Raw genomic sequence first — 17,721 nt, 5'->3', positions numbered from 1 at the left:
CTGCAGAGGCTACGTGAGGCTATAGCACAGGTATATTCAGGCTGTTTTCCGTCGGTCATGGCGTGCTTTATCAGGGCGGGGTGTCTTGGATGGGGATGTGGTGGGGATTGATGTGTGGGGTGTGTTTGGGGGACTGGCTGATCCGGGGGGGGGTTCACATGCTTTCGAGCAACACTGTACTTATTGTACTTATTTTATGCCTATTCTTATGTCTGCACGTTCTACACTGCACTACTTTTATTGTATTTTTATACCTATTCTTATGTCTGCACTTTATGCATTGCTTTTAATCTGTCAACTGTATGCTAATTTATGCTATTCGCTGTGAGGCACTTTGAGCTGCAATCCATGTATGAAAGGTGCTATATAAATAAAGTTATTATTATTATTATTATTATTATTATTATTATTATTATTATTATTATTATTATTATTATTATTATTATTATTATTATATAACACCAGTAAAACAAAACCTGAAACCTCAAGTCTCCACTTTGCCTTACTTTACTATTTTAGAATGTTATATACATGTCTCAGAATGTATATCCCTGACTGAATTGTATTCTTATTCGTGATTTTTGACTACCTAAAATGTTTACTGTGAGGGATCTGCAGCGCTGAATTCCCCCTCGGGATCAATAAAGTACTTTCTATTCTATTCTCTTCTCTACCTTGTGACAGACTAAGACCAGACACTCAGACCGGTGCGAGTTGGTTGATGGCCGGACTCCTCGGTGCTGCTCGGTTGGAGCGTGACCGCCGGCGTGAGTGGAGGCAAGTCCGGGATATAAAGACAGGATTGATTAGTTTGACTTTGACACACCTCCAACTGAAAGAGAGTGTGTCCCCCAGTGAGCGGAGCAGCCAGCCGTACACCAGCGCTCCCCGTCTATTGCTGGATGAGATCGCAGCTCTGGAACTCCAGTGCTAATCTTCCTTGCCTATATTACTACCTATTATACTAATATGTCTCTACTACTATGCCTATATTACTACCTATTATACTAATATGTCTCTACTACTATGCCTATATTACTACCTATTATACTAACATGTCTCTACTACTATGCCTATATTACTACCTATTATACTAATATGTCTCTACTACTATGCCTATATTACTACCTATTATACTAACATGTCTCTACTACTATGCCTATATTACTACCTATTGTACTAATATGTCTCTACTACTATGCCTATATTACTACCTATTATACTAATATGTATCTACTATGCCTATATTACTACCTATTATACTAATATGTCTCTACCACCATGCCTATATTACTACCTATTTCTATTATACTAGCATGTCTCTACTACTATGCCTATATTACTACCTACTATACTAATATGTCTCTACTACTATGCCTATATTACTACCTATTATACTAATATGTCTCTATTACTATGCCTATATTACTACCTATTATACTAATATTGTTAGGGAACGGTGTTGTGGAGGACCCAATAGCAGACAGGACGAGGGGAGAATAGGCAGGACGAGACGGCGTGTAGTCAAAAATAGAGCTTTACTAAGAAACAAGGCAATAAACAAGGATTATCCCAAACGAGAGCACAACAATGCTGGCAGAGAGAGCAATGGTACAAAAACATGAACTGAAACGTCAGCAGAGCTGGCAGGGAAAAAAGGGGTACAACTGACTACAAACAAACACTATCAAAACGAGACAAACTGTACACGAAAACAAAGAAGGTGGAAACAACAAAACACTAACACTAGAAACACTTACTGGCAAGGCACAGGATACAGAGAGCATGAGCAAGCACGAGGAACATCAACATGGGACACTAAACATCAACAGGAACATGGACATCAAACACAAACAACGAACCGACAATGGAGTACAGGAAACCACAGCAAATATGTCTCTACTACTATGCCTATATTACTACCTATTATACTAACATGTCTCTACTTCTATGCCTATATTACTACCTATTATACTAACATGTCTCTACTACTATGCCTATATTACTACCTATTATACTAATATGTCTCTACTGCTATGCCTATATTACTACCTATTATACTAATATATCTCTACTTCTATGCCTATATTACTACCTATTATACTAATATATCTACTACTATGCCTATATTACTACCTATTATACTAACATGTCTCTACTACTATGCCTATATTACTACCTGTAACTGAGGGGTACAATTCCCTGACTGTATTGAATAAGTATGGTATCATTAAACCACTACTGAGTTATGTACATTACTACTGGCCATACAGTACACATGTATATGAGATGAACACCCACACAATAACACGGCTTAACAAGAAAGTACTGTTTATAATATTTATTAGAAGAGCATCAAGATTATCTTACATTTATTAAGAATGAGAGTTGCGCTTGTAAGGCGAAGAATGTGCATGAATAGGTCAAGAGCGTAAGTCCATGAGCATATTACGAAGGGGATAATTAATACCACCTGTAGCATAAGAATTATGTAAGGTACACTCGTAGGTCAGCTGGAGATACTAGGGGGGGGGTTCCCTCCGGTTGTAAGCCAGCAGGGGAGAGGAATGTTCGGGAGCAAAAGTCTGGATCAATGAGGAATCAATAAGCTCCAGCTACGGGAGGCGGTACATATACTCCCCTTGATCGGCAGACAAAAAGCAGCAGCTATAATCCAAGTATGCGGGACAGCATGGATAAAGGCCAGCCAGCCTCTTCCTAGAGATGGGCTCGAGTGATGCTCCTCACGGGTAAATCCCACACAGCAGCGGGGTAGACGGTTCTCTGCTCCAGCAGCCACGGTACCAAAGCAATAATAATCCAGCCGGAAAAGGCTCTGCATTCACCGGCGTAGATTCTCCTGTGCACGGTACTTCACATTTAACTAGGTCGAACTTGACGTTATTTCACTAAGCTCTGACACTTTTACTATCCTATTCGCACGCGGTTCTAAGTGCTCTATTTAGACGCAAGGTTGCTCACTTCACTTGGTCGTTGACTCGTGATGAAGGCTTCAACTTGATCGGTTAACTCGTTTGAGGGTAACTAAGACTAAGTGCTTCTGTATCCACCTGCGACGTATTTATACGTAAGATGAATAATCTAGTGCCAACCTCATTTCTGTCTCGTATTCCTGCGCAAACCTGGGCATGTTGAGACATGTCTTAGCGGTGACTTTGAACTAGACATTGGGGTGTATGGCCGTGGCGCCTAGGGGGTTCGCTGTCCAATAGGAGAACGAATATTATGGTCTGGCCTGTACCTAGGTAAAGGGAGATTCTGTGTATATGTACAAAGAATATACAAGGGATATCAGACGATCTACAAATACTATACAATATATCTCAAGTAATAAATATATATATTCGGTTTAATCTGACCCTTTGTAACAGCCGCCTCCTAATTAGTCCGCACCTAATTAGATAAGCAGAGACAGATTAACCGTCTTGTCCACTACTCAATGTCCGTTGTGAGGAGTAGGGCAATTCACAAAGTCAGTGGGTCATGGTCGTCATTAAGAGAGTCGGGGAGCCTTGGCAACTCTATCAGCCTCGCCACGGGTCGGGTGTATGTCCGTCCCTGGACGAGCACTTCTGCCGTTCTGACCTTTCCGTCGGCACCAGTGATCACTTTGCTTACGCGGCCGGCCGGCTACGCAGCTCGGGGTAGTGACTGGTCTATGATCACGACGACTGTGTCCACTTTTAAGTTGTCCCCGTCCTTGACCCGCTTCTGACGGGCTGGAAGGGATGGTAGGGGGGTTAGGAGGAAGCGGGCCTGAGACTGCTTTGATCTGTGCTTGGCTGCGCCTCCACATCCTCCGTCTGTTCCTCTTGTTTGGTCTGTACCCCGTCTGAGGAGGGGCCGGTTCCGGCCGCCCCATCAAGGAGTCGCTTGGGGTGCTGGGTTCGAGGTCAGCTACGTCTGGAGCGCAGCTGAGGGGGGTGGAGTTCGGAACTCCCTCTTGTGCCCACGGTTCTCTCACAGGCCTCTCGCCTAATGTCAATAGCCTCTCAACGGGCTGTACGAGAGAGTGGCCGGTGTCGCTCGCCTTTGTGTGCAGGCAGCGTGTAGACGTGGGTGGACTGTCAAGTCCGTAGAGGGGGCCCTGGAGCGTCCACACCAGTCGGGTCTGAACCGCGACTGGGCATCCTTTGGGTCCGATGTGGGCCGCCTCAATTGGGAGAATGAGGTCCGCGTGGTCGGAGCCGATGAGCAGGGTCGGTGTGGCGCCGTCGATAAGCGGTATAGGTAGTTGACGTAGGTGCACATACTTCGCCATCAGCTGTGGGATGGGGTAGGTGTACTGTGACAGGCCTATGTCGTGGCTGGTGAAGACGTTGGTAATACTATACTGCTTCTCGGGCTGGTCCACCGCTGCTATCTTGAAGGAGACATTTTCACCCTTTATGGTCTTCTGGTCTCTTCTGATGGTACGTATTGTCATGGTACCTTTGGCACCCCGCAGGCCCAACTGGGCTGCGGCGGAAGCGAGGAGGAGAGTCTTTTCAGACCCATCGTCCAGGACGCCGTAAGTGTCCAGGACCTTGTCCTCGTAGCTCAGGAGCACTCTGACCACTTTGATGAGCACTCGTTGGGTCCCGCTATGCTGGTCAATGTGGAGCACTCCTGTTGGTCGGTTGCCTTGGATCTTCTGGAGTGGTGCCGACTCGCGGTCGTCCGAGTAGCACCGTGACTCCCAGTGTCTGCTGTAGCAGTCGGTACACCAGGGGGCGGTCTGGTGGATCTTCGGTACTGGTGCCACCGCCTCGGCCTGGTACATTACCGTGACGGGCCCACTTTGTTGTCCTGGCGGACGCCTGTTGATGTCATGCAGGACCTCCAAGTGGGCGCCGCCGCACCTGCCGCACTACTTCTTCAAACGGCACTCAGCTGCCATATGGCTGCGCGCGCAGCGGAAGCAGCGGCGGTGGTCTTTGATCCACTGACTCACCTCGTCCGTGGTCAGCTTCTTGAAAGGGTCGCATTGATACAGCCGATGTTCCCCTTCACAGTACTGGCATTCAATCTTCCACTCCTCTTTCGTCGAGGGGGTGTTGTGGTTCTTGTGCTGCGGTACTGATTCGGCTTGGTGCATAACGGTCACCGACCGGCGGTTATCATTTGATCCCCGAGGTCCTGGTCTTGGGCTTGGTCCACTCCACACGAACGTGTCCAGTCGTAGGCTGCTGACCTCCCTGGCGAGGAACTCAGATAGGTCTAGGAGGGATGCCTCTGGGCCGTTGGGGTCGCGGTGGTCTCTCTGCCGCCTGAAGCGCTCTTGTCGGGCGGGAGGGAGCTTCTCTAATATCCTTTCTACATTAGAGTTAGCATACAGTTCATATATCCCTTTCTCTTTTTGGGACCCCAGCATCCCTACCAGGGACTGTACCTTGATAGAGAGGTCGTCCAATGCTCTATTGTCTCTGGCTGGGGGGAGGCGGTCGATATCTCTTATTTCCTGTATCACGTAGTCCCATATGCGTCCATAGCGTTGGTCGAGGGCTACTAGAGCCGCGGTGTATGGGGTACTTGAGTTGGAATATGCCAGCGCTATATTATGCGCTCTGGGCACCTTCAGGTGCTTGAGGAGGATAGCATATTTGTACGTCTCATCGGGGACGTCGGACATCATAGTCTCTAAGCACATCCGTAGCTCCGTGTACTGTGCTCTGTCCTCGCGTGTAAAATCCGGGAACGTCGGTGTGCCAAGGTACGATGCCATGGGTGGCTGGCACATCGGTGAGCGTTGGGGGAGAGGCCTCCTGGGCGAGTCTCCCCGTACGTGTCGTCGTGGGCTGGTACTTGGTGGGTACCGAAGCCCGGGTACCCAGGTGCTGTTCCTCGGGGCTGGCGGTGCGTCAAACTCACCCGTGAGTTGAGTCGGGGGTTTGTAGCGCAGTGACTCGGGGCTGACGTCGGGGCTGTACTGGGCCTCCTGGTCCAGAGTACGTTGCTGCTGGTCGGGGCTGTACTGGGCCTCCTGGTCCAGAGTACGTTGCTGCTGGTCGGCTTGACATTCCTCCTCTTCCTCTTCCTCTGCTAAGTCCTGGAGTCTTCTAGTCAGTCTCTCGGCGACGTAGGCCGGTTCTTCCCGGTTGCTGGGTCTCGTATGGACCGGCCGGGGAGGGGGTTCGGAGACGTGGACAGGATCCTCCTGTTGGCGGGGTCCCGGGTCGCTTGGTCGGGTAGGGGAATGTGTCCTAGACCCTTGTCGTGATGATCTCCGGGAGCTCCGTGCGGAGAGAGGGGGTGTCGCCATGGCAATCAATTGTTCCATCATCTTCGCCTGCAGCCGGTCGCGCTCTGCCTCGCGCTGGGCATGGGCGGCGTCGCGCTCTGCTTCGCGGTGGGCATTGGCGGCCTCGCGCTGTGCATTGACGCTGGCATGGGCGGCGTGGAGCTGTGCATTTGCGGCGTTGCGCTGTGCATTGGCGGCGGCATGCTGTGCATTGGCGGCGGCGTGCTGTGCATCGGCGCGGCTTCTTTCAATGTTCTCTTCCGTCTGAAGGCGTCTGGTCTCCAGTCTTATGCGGTCGTCTTCACTCCTTTGTTGCGCCTGGAAGCGCTCTCGCTCGATTGCAGCGTGTTCGCGCTCGCTCGTCTGTTGAGCCTGGAAGCGTTCTCTTTCCCTGGTAGAATGTTCGCGCTCACTTAGTTGTTGCGCTTGAAGTCGATCGCATTCTGTGGAGGCTGCCAGGGTGGCGATGAATGCCTGCACCAGCATCTTGTCCGCTTCGCTGGGGGAAGACACTGACGGAGGTGATCGGCTTCTAGCAGTGCTCGTTGGAGATCTGTTCTCTGGGCGCGCCTCGAGGTCCGTCTCCTGGGCGCGCTTCTCTTCTGGTAGTGGGTCGGGTTCTGTCCCTGGAGCGCTTTCTTTATCCTGGAGCTCTCCGGGGACCGTCTCGTTGATGTTGTCTGGGGGTATAGTCATGTCATGTCCCCCCTGGTCCCCCCCGTGGGCTTGGTCAGTTTCGTTAGAACCCACTGGGGTCTCTACTGGCGGGGTCGCCTGGTCGGTAGGGTTTGACATACTTTGACTATCCGCTTTAGTTATTTTATCCGCATTTAACTTCTTTATAAAGCTAGGTATTAGACTGACAGCGTATGCCTCTAGATAGGGAGGTGGCTGACGTCTGCGCTGCGGGCGTTCTAGCTCGGGAGAACCGTTTGTGGAGTGTTCACCGCTGGCCATGTCAATATTAATATTATATTAATATTACGCTAATTACCCTCCGACTCAAAGGACCAATTGTAACTGAGGGGTACAATTCCCTGACTGTATTGAATAAGTATGGTATCATTAAACCACTACTGAGTTATGTACATTACTACTGGCCATACAGTACACATGTATATGAGATGAACACCCACACAATAACACGGCTTAACAAGAAAGTACTGTTTATAATATTTATTAGAAGAGCATCAAGATTATCTTACATTTATTAAGAATGAGAGTTGCGCTTGTAAGGCGAAGAATGTGCATGAATAGGTCAAGAGCGTAAGTCCATGAGCATATTACGAAGGGGATAATTAATACCACCTGTAGCATAAGAATTATGTAAGGTACACTCGTAGGTCAGCTGGAGATACTAGGGGGGGGGTTCCCTCCGGTTGTAAGCCAGCAGGGGAGAGGAATGTTCGGGAGCAAAAGTCTGGATCAACGAGGAATCAATAAGCTCCAGCTACGGGAGGCGGTACATATACTCCCCTTGATCGGCAGACAAAAAGCAGCAGCTATAATCCAAGTATACGGGACAGCATGGATAAAGGCCAGCCAGCCTCTTCCTAGAGACGGGCTTGAGTGATGCTCCTCACGGGTAAATCCCACACAGCAGCGGGGTAGACGGTTCTCTGCTCCAGCAGCCACGGTACCAAAGCAATAATAATCCAGCCGGAAAAGGCTCTGCATTCACCGGTGTAGATTCTCCTATGCACGGTACTTCACATTTAACTAGGTCGAACTTGACGTTATTTCACTAAGCTCTGACACTTTTACTATCCTATTCGCACGCGGTTCTAAGTGCTCTATTTAGACGCAAGGTTGCTCACTTCACTTGGTCGTTGACTCGTGATGAAGGCTTCAACTTGATCGGTTAACTCGTTTGAGGGTAACTAAGACTAAGTGCTTCTGTATCCACCTGCGACGTATTTATACGTAAGATGAATAATCTAGTGCCAACCTCATTTCTGTCTCGTATTCCTGCGCAAACCTGGGCATGTTGAGACATGTCTTAGCGGTGACTTTGAACTAGACATTGGGGGGTATGGCCGTGGCACCTAGGGGGTTCGCTGTCCAATAGGAGAACGAATATTATGGTCTGGCCTGTACCTAGGTAAAGGGAGATTCCGTGTATATGTACAAAGAATATACAAGGGATATCAGACGATCTACAAATACTATACAATATATCTCAAGTAATAAATATATATATTCGGTTTAATCTGACCCTTTGTAACAACTACCTATTATACTAATATATCTCTACTTCTATGCCTATATTACTACCTATTATACTAACATGTCTCTACTACTATGCCTATATTACTACCTATTATACTAATATGTCTCTACTACTATGCCTATATTACTACCTATTGTACTAACATGTCTCTACTACTATGCCTATATTACTACCTATTATACTAACATGTCTCTACTACTATGCCTATATTACTACCTATTATACTAATATATCTCTACTTCTATGCCTATATTACTACCTATTGTACTAATATTAATATGTCTCTACTACTATGCCTATATTACTACCTATTATACTAATATATTTCTACTTCTATGCCTATATTACTACCTATTATACTAACATGTCTCTACTACTATGCACTCAACACTGCAGCACTCAAGTTTCAGCACTGTTTGATGAACATTGTTACTCAGATGATACCCTTCCTACTGACTTGTCGTACAGAACCTGTAAGTCGCTTTGGATAAAAGCGTTCAGCTAAATTACTAAATGTAAATTGTAAACGAGTAAGCAGGCATCCTGTATAATACTGTATATACATCCTGTATAGCCCTGTACACATGCACGGATGCATAATATACATAAATACACACTGTAGACGCATACATTCATACAGAACACATGACTATGGAGAAAAACAGTGGCTTACTGTATCTATCTATCTATCTATCTATCTATCTATCTATCTATCTATCTATCTATCTATCTATCTATCTATCTATCTATCTATCTATCTATCTATCTATCTATCTATCTATCTATCTATCTATCTATCTATCTATCTATCTATCTATCTATCTATCTATCTATCTATCTATCTATCTATCTATCTATCTATCTATCTATCTATCTATCTATCTATCTATCTATCTATCTATCTATCTATCTATCTATCTCTCTCTCTCTCTCTCTCTCTCTCTCTCTCTCTCTCTCTCTCTCTCTCTCTCTCTCTCTCTCTCGAACTAACTAACTAACTAACTAACTAACTAACTAACTAACTAACTAACTAACTAACTAACTAACTAACTAACTAACTAACTAACTAACTAACTAACTAACTAACTAACTAACTAACTAACTAACTAACTAACTAACTAACTAACTAACTAACTAACTAACTAACTAACTAACTAACTAACTAACTAATACAAGAGTCTGTGTTAAGCTCAGTTGTAATCCAATCCTACCTAGCTGACCAAAACCTGTTCTCTATTTGGTCTTGTGTCAGTCTTGTTTCTCTGATCCTATTTCTGAAGATGCATTTTTCATTGGCTAATGGACGAGATATAAGTCACTTGTTACTTTCTGCTCTTGGCAGAACCTAGAATGTCTGCCCGTTGCAATGTTCAATTCCCTTGCAACGTATAATTTTCCTGTCTGTAAATTGCTGATTCACTTTGAATAAACCTTCTGTTCACTTTGAATAAACCTTCTGAAAGATGTTCTACCTTTCATTATTGAATATTATTGATAACCATGACAATTTGGATATTGAATATAGTCAGATATACGAGTCAATTTGGGTGAAGGCCCAACTGGGTTATTTGACAATTTATACAGGAGTAAATATCTCACAATACCCCACACAATACATTGTACTATTCAAGTGTATATTATTGTCTCCTGCCCCGTTTCATTTGTGTGGTTTCATCATGTGGTTTTCCATCTCGGGCTCACAGGATGAGAAACAGCTGTCGACTACAAATGTGAGTGCAGGTACAAAGGCACACACACTCCTCTGTAAACACGGAATAAAAATGAACAAACAAGTGTCGTATATGTCTTAGGCAAAGGAAGCTGGTTCTGGTTCAAAGGAAGAAAGTAGACTTGGACAACGATGTCAGAGCAAATGTCTCCTTGGTTGTTTGTTGATTTATTACAGCAGAGCAACAGCAGTTCACAGCACAGCAGAATAGGTCTCTCCGGACACACGTCTCGGCCACGTTGTGTGTCTTAATGGTGATACAGTTCGGTATTTAAGCATTTTCTTGACCCCCGTACTTCGTCGAGAAATCGGCTGGTCCACATAGCATAATGACAATAGATTCTTTTGATAATCAAGTTTTTAAGTGTCCTTGGTCTTCTGACAAAAGGAGAAACTTCGCCCCAACTTTAACATGGTAATTTAATCAGTCTAGTTTCGTGTGTGGGTGTGGTTTAGTCAATCAGGTATGTGCGTGTGTGTGTGTGTGTGTGTGTGTGTGTGTGTGTGTGTGTGTGTGTGTGTGTGTGTGTGTGTGTGTGTGTGTGTGTGTGTGTGTGTGTGTGTGTGTGTGTGTGTGTGTGTGTGTGTGTGTGTGTGTGTGTGTGTGTGTGTGTGTGTGTGTGTGTGTGTGTGTGTGTGTGTGTGTGTGTGCGTGTGTGCGTGCGTGCGTGCGTGCGTGCGTGCGTGCGTGCGTGCGTGCGTGCGTGCGTGCGTGCGTGCGTGTGTGCGTGCGTGCGTGCGTGCGTGCGTGTGTGTGTGTGTGTCTCTCTCTGTGAGTCTCTGTGAGTCTCTGTCAGTGGCGTCTGAATGTCTATGTCAAATTAATTTGCATGGCTCATTCGAGGTGAGGTGATAATCAACTTAACATTTTGAGGTGTTTCCCTGAGTTTTGGGTGAGACATCTGGGGATGGTGTGTCTCAATACACACATTGGTCTGGGCCTGTTCTGCCCTTACACTTAGTAATAAACGTATGCTATAATAATTTGAGCTGTTACTGTCTAGTAACCATCAAAAATACACTTCACAAGCGGTTTCTTTTGCGTCACACAGAGCACGAGAAACAGCTGTCGACTACAAACATGAGTGCAGGTACAAAGGCACACACACTCTGTAAACACGGAATAAAAAAGAAGAAACATAACAAGCGTTTTCTAAAACGTATACCACTATGATGCTGCCGGCACGACAACAACGCTCGGCCCTCTCCTGTGAACTGAACACCGACATGAATACGGCAGCGGGCGTTTTGTCAAACCATTTAAATTCCTACGTGTTATTTCCTCGCCGCGGCCCTAGCGAGCGGTGTGGCGGAGGCTGCGGGGCGGGATAGGTGAAACCGTCCGTGCTGTGTGGTGTTTTTTTCTTTTTTCTTTTGACGTGGCACAAGTTAATGCGATAGTGCCTCGCCTTATTTAACGTGACTAGGGGCCCTTTTCTCGGCCGTGGCACAAAGCCACTTTGAAGCTTCTGTCAATGCCCTCCCCTGGATGAATGTCATGTGCGGAATATCTCAGGTGGCAGCTGGAACCTTGCGAACGCAGCGGCGGGGAGCGAGAACTGCCCAAAGCCTCACATTCACACAGATGGAACAGGGAGGGGGTATTACCGCCCCTCCCTCCCCTCGCCTCTCTCTGGAAATAAGGCTATAGGCCACGCATCAGCCGAAAGGGGCCCGTGAACCACATTTTTCATGAAATCAGAAACCACCGGGGGGGGGGGGGGGCTCTTTCCTTTTCTTGCCACCTTTTCCTCAATTTGGAAACCTCGACTTCATCACCATCAGTGGTGGAGGAAGTACACGGTTCCTTTACTTACAGTTTTTCCCCAATTGCTTAAACACATTATTTGGAACATCAGACACAATGTGCACAACCTGAAACTCATTTGCCAACTGTTAAACCAATTCTGCTAAACTCCAAACACATTTTCTGCTTTAGACTCAGATTCCCATTCCAAACCACACATTTTTGTCACAACACTAGACACAATTCTCTACATCTTGCACACTCTTCTTGAATTCCCTCGCTTGGTGTTCACACAGAACACACTGCCGAGCACATCTCTAGACTCCAAAGGCTGTTAGAAATGTGCTATAGAAGGGTCACAGATGAGCTCCTGGTTTGTTTGGAGAAAAATGGATGGATGGTGGCAACATTGAAGCAGCAATGCAGAGGAGTGAGAGTATGATGATGAAGAGGAAGAGGAGGAGTAGGAAGAGAACAAGGAGGAGGAGGAGGAGAAGGAGGTGGAGGATGAAGAGGAAGAGGACAGGGAGGAGGGGGAGGAGTAAGAGGAGGAGGAAGAGGCCTAGAAGGAGCAGGGTAAGGAGGGGGTAGAGGACAAGGAGGAGGAGGTGGAGGAGGAGAAAGAGGACAAGGATGAGCAGGACAAGGAGAGGGAAGATGACAGGGAGAAGGAGGAGTAAGAGGAGGAATGAGAGGACAAGGAGGAGCAGGTAAATAAATACACTGTTATTATACAGTAAAATATTGTGTGTTGTTTTCTATTTGAGTATACGTAAAAACATTATATGGTAATATTTTACAGAACAAAGCTTTTCACTGTAATGTACATACGTGACAAATACAGTAAAACAAAACTTTAAACTTGAAACATCCAACAGGTGAAAGTGTAACACTGAACAGGCTACTGTGTTAAAAGTTTAATTCATCCATTAAATTCATTTAATTCATCCGAGCGGCACGTTGGCACACCGCAAATGACATCACGCCATAAATCCATCTCTACAGACTGTATGAATTAATGTTGGGTTTTTTTTTCTCCAAATGTAGCCAAGAGTAAAGACTCTAACCCTGTCAAAACAGCAGTCATAGTGTATATTTTTAGTAGAGGTGGGCATAGATTTTTTTTTTTAATCTAGATTAATCTATCTGCAATCCTGGAGTTAATCTAGATTAATCTAGATTAAAATGGCTCATTTGAAGTCTGCCGAAGCCATTCAAAATATGTGTGTTCTACCTAGGGATGGGTATCGTTAGGATTTTATTGATACTACTACTCTTATCGATACTGCTTAACGGTTCGGTACTTTATCGACATTGCTTTATTATTTATAACTTTATAAATAAATATTATTTCTTCAGCAACAGCAGCAGCAATGTTCTTTTATATAACTTTATAAATAAATTATAAATAAATATAATAAATAAATATAATTTCTTCAGCAACAGCAGCAACAATGTTTTAAATGTGTCTGAATTATAGACTTTTTATAATAAACAACAAGTGTAAGATAAAAAAAACTATATACACTGAATGATTAGTTGTTACCTAAAGCCCTTGGACTCCACTGTAGAGAAGGGGTGCAGGCCTCTGACAACAAACTGGGTCACAGCCCCCCTGCGTGAATATTTTCCCTAACGGAGTTGCACTTCCGCATTCGGTTTGCGCGATCTGATTGGCCACTGACGTTTCTGGTCATGTGACATCTGCGCCAATCGTGTGACGCCTGTTTATCACTGGTTAAGCTTAGGCGACTCTTTCGAAGTTGGTTAAGGTTAGAGTTTGGAATCAGGGCTGGTGTTCTATCGCCCTGCTCTAAGACAAACTCTAACCTTAACCAACTTCGAAAGAGTGCCTAAGCTTAATAACCAGTGATAGAAACAGGCGTCACGCGATTGGCGCAGATGTCACGTGACCAGACACGTCAGTGGCAAATCAGATTGCGCAAACCGAACGCGGAAGTGCAACTCGGTTAGGGGAAATATTCACGCGTCCCCCCTACCTCTGTCATCCTTCCTAGCTGCTAGGGTGAAGGGACTTGGCTTGGCTGGGACCAGTGGTGGAGGGAGAGGGAGGAGGCGTGGGCTGGGACATGGTGGCTGCAGCCTCAGCCTGACGAATGACGATCTATAAAAAGTTGTCATCTTTCAAATATATTTGTAGCTAAACAATTAGCTAAGCAATTATATTTTATTTATTAGCCTATTCGTAATAATTCATTATTAGCCTAGCTAACTCCGTATTATCTTGGCTTACCTGCAGTGGACGTGCATGGAGATGGAACACTGCGAGTGTTGTGAAGGATCAGATTAAACCGAATATATATATTTATTTATGGATATATATTTAATAGTATTTGTATATCGTTTGATATCCCCTGTATATTCCTTGTACATATACACTGAATATCCCTTTAGTCTACTAACAGCCCATAATAGTTTCATTCTACCATTGGACGAGAACCTGGCGCCAGCAGCCAAGCCCCTTGGTTCAAGTTCAATCGTGCCGACGAACATGTCGTTACAAGCCCGGTTCCGCGTAGGAATACGTCTGGCGAAATACGAATGGTACTATTTGTTCACAGCGCATATATATATGGCGCAAGTAAAGTAGAACTTTCTTTTAGTCCATTAGTCCTTTACCCTCCAACCTAGTAACAGACGTGAAGCCTCACCCACGACGCACGTGTGGTGCGGTATGGCCTACTTGGCCTCAGAATAGGCATTGAGACATCGTGTGGATTAATAGTTGAATTGTCATAGTTTGGCACTATACCGTCGAGTGGGACGTATTTCTATTAAGTTAATAATAGTCTATTATGTATGGTGCATCGTTCGGTTAGAGTTATAAAGTGAGCAGTACCCCCATCGTTCCTGACGTTATCTAGAGTCTTATCCAGGCTGGGCAGACCACGTGTGGTGCTTGCATCCGAGGAGCTCTGGGCCAGGACGAGTGGACCTGTACATTGGATTACTTTACCCGGACGACGGCGAGCCCTCCACGGCTTGGATTATCTACGTGCTTTGGGTGCTTTGATTATGCCATGGATAACAGCCAACACTGCTGAGTGTTGGAACTACCCCCCGAGAGGAGTCCAGGTGAGACGGCGCTCTACCCCGAGTGAGGTCGCCTCACGTCTCTTCGTTGTGGACCGGCAGCTACCGTCTACAAGAGGGCCCAGCTGTATTCATCTGCGGACCGAGGTTCTGTGGGCACCGTGTTCAGCACTCTGAATTCTCCCAAGAAATCGTCGGCCAGATGGGATATCGCCAGCGGCTCTCCTAACCCCCCCCCCTACTGTCTTACAACCAGCGGGACCCCCCTTTAGTGTATCCAGCTATAATCATTTAAGTACCATCGCTATAGTTCCCTAAAGAACCAGGTTGTATACTTGCTCCCTGCGTAACCAGAGATTGGACATTCAATGTTGATTTACCAACGAATACTCATTTGCCTTACAAGTGCATTCAAATCATAAATGTCATTAAGTGAACGTTGTATATACCCTTTGCTATATAAAATATTCGATTTATACATTTGTGTGGACTTCGTTTCATCAGGTGGGAAAGTGTTCATCATATCTACATCATGTACTGTGTGGCCAGTATTTAAAGTACATAAAGCAGGTAGTGGTTTAATGATACCATACTTATCAATACAGTCAGGGAATTGTACCCCTCAGTTACAATTGGTCCTTCGAGCCGGAGGGTAACTAGTGTAATATTAATATAGTGTTATTAATATTGAAATGGCCTATGATGAACACTCCACGAAACGGTCCTCCTAACGTAGAACGCCCGCAGCGCAGACGACAGACACCTCAGTACTTAGAGGATTACGCTGTCAGTCAACTACCTAGCCTTCGACAAACGGTAAACGCGGTAAAAGTAGAAAGTAAAATTATGTCTGACCTTAACGAACAGGTTACCCCGACCACAGAGGCCCTAGTGGGTTCTAGTGTAGCTGACCGAGCTCACGGTGGGGACCAGGAGGGAGCTGACATGCCTTTACCCCCCGCCAATACCGAAGAAGTAGTCCCCGACCAGCCCCGGGAGGAAGACAACCCTACAGAGAGAGAACTCTGCACGGAAGAAGAGGAGGAGAGCGCCGAGGAAATAGAGCGCCAGGACTCCCCAACGAGTACAGCCAGGAGCGGCTCACCCAGGAGCGGCTCACCTCTACAACCGTCTTCCCCCAGCGAAGCGGAGAGGATGCTATCACAGGCGTTCCTCGTCAGCCTGACAGCCGCTACTGAACGCGATCGACTTCAGGGTGAACGCGATCGACTCCAAGCACAGACGCTTAGCGAGCGCGAACAACTACAAGCGCAGCAACGGAGCGAAGACGAGCGCATACGCCTGGAGATGAGACGCCTTCAGACGGAAGAGAATATGGCAAGAGACCGGGCCGACGCCCAGTGCGCCGCTGCCGCTGCCCAAAGAGAAGCAGAGCGCGACCTCGCTCTCATCCAGCGCGAAACCGAGCGCGACAGACTACAAGCCGAGCGCGACAAGCTACAAGCGCAACTAATGGAGCAGCTGATCCTCAAGGCAACACCCTCTCCCTCCGCCAGGGGTTCAAGGAACTCATCGAGACAACAGTCAAGGGCAGCGTCTCCTAACCAAGCAAGCGACCCTGAACTTGACCAACAGACCAAGCCTATACCCCCCGCAGACCCCCTTCCCAGACCGGTCCAAGCGAGACCCAGCTACAAGGAAGGAGCGGCATACACTGCGGAGAAGCTAAATAAACGACTACAGGATCTAGAGGACCTGATAGAAGAAGAAGAGGGAGAGGAGGAGAACCAAGCCCGACGACAGCACAGTACTCCACCGGACCAGGAGGTCCAGTACAGCCCAGGCTATACCCCCGCGGCGCTGCGCTACAGACCCCCGACTCTATTCACGGGTGAGCACGACGCACGACCAGCCCAGAGGAATAGCACCTGGACCAGCGGGCCATGGTACCCTGCCGGTACCAGCCCACAGAGAGGCGCAAGAGGAGACTCGCCTAGGAGGTCTCTCCCCCAACGCTCGCCGATGTATCAGCCATCCACGGCGTCATACATTGCCACGCCGACGTTTCCAGACTTCACCTATGAGAATCGAGCACAGTACACGGAGCTCCGGATGTGCTTAGAGACAATGATGGTGGATGTCGCTGATGAACGCCACAAGTATGCAATATTACTGAAGCACCTGAAAGTACCGCGAGCGCACAATATAGCGCTAGCCTATGCCACCTCTACGACCCCATACACCGCGGCTCTAGCAGCGCTGGACCAGAGATATGGACGTATATGGGATTACGTAATCCAAGAGATAAGGCATATTGATCGCCTACCCCCAGCAACAGACAATCGCTCATTAGACGACCTGTCTATAAAAGTGCAGTCCCTGGTAGGGATACTGGGAGCGCAACGGGAAAAGGGTATGCACGAGCTATACGCCAACTCTAACGTCGAGAGGATTTTAGAGAAGCTGCCACCCGCCAGACAAGAGCGCTTCAGGCGGCAGAGAGACCACCGTGATCCTAACGGTCCCGAACCATCCCTCCTCGATCTAGCCGACTTCCTGGCGAGAGAAGTCAGCAGCTTACGACTGGATACGTTCGTGCGGAGCACACCAAGCTCCAGAGAGGGACCCAGGAGAATAAACGATGGAAGAAGATCGGTGACTGTCATGCACCAATCAGAATCAGTACCGAGCAGTAAGAACCACAGTACCCCCTCGAGAAAAGAGAAGTGGAAGATGGTGTGCCCGTACTGTGAGAAGGA

The sequence above is a fragment of the Notolepis coatsorum genome, assembly GCF_963971535.1.
Source record: "Notolepis coatsorum genome assembly, chromosome: 2".
Lineage (NCBI taxonomy): Eukaryota > Metazoa > Chordata > Actinopteri > Aulopiformes > Paralepididae > Notolepis > Notolepis coatsorum.
The sequence above is the reverse complement of the archived record's forward strand: the minus strand, read 5'-3'. Positions refer to the sequence as shown.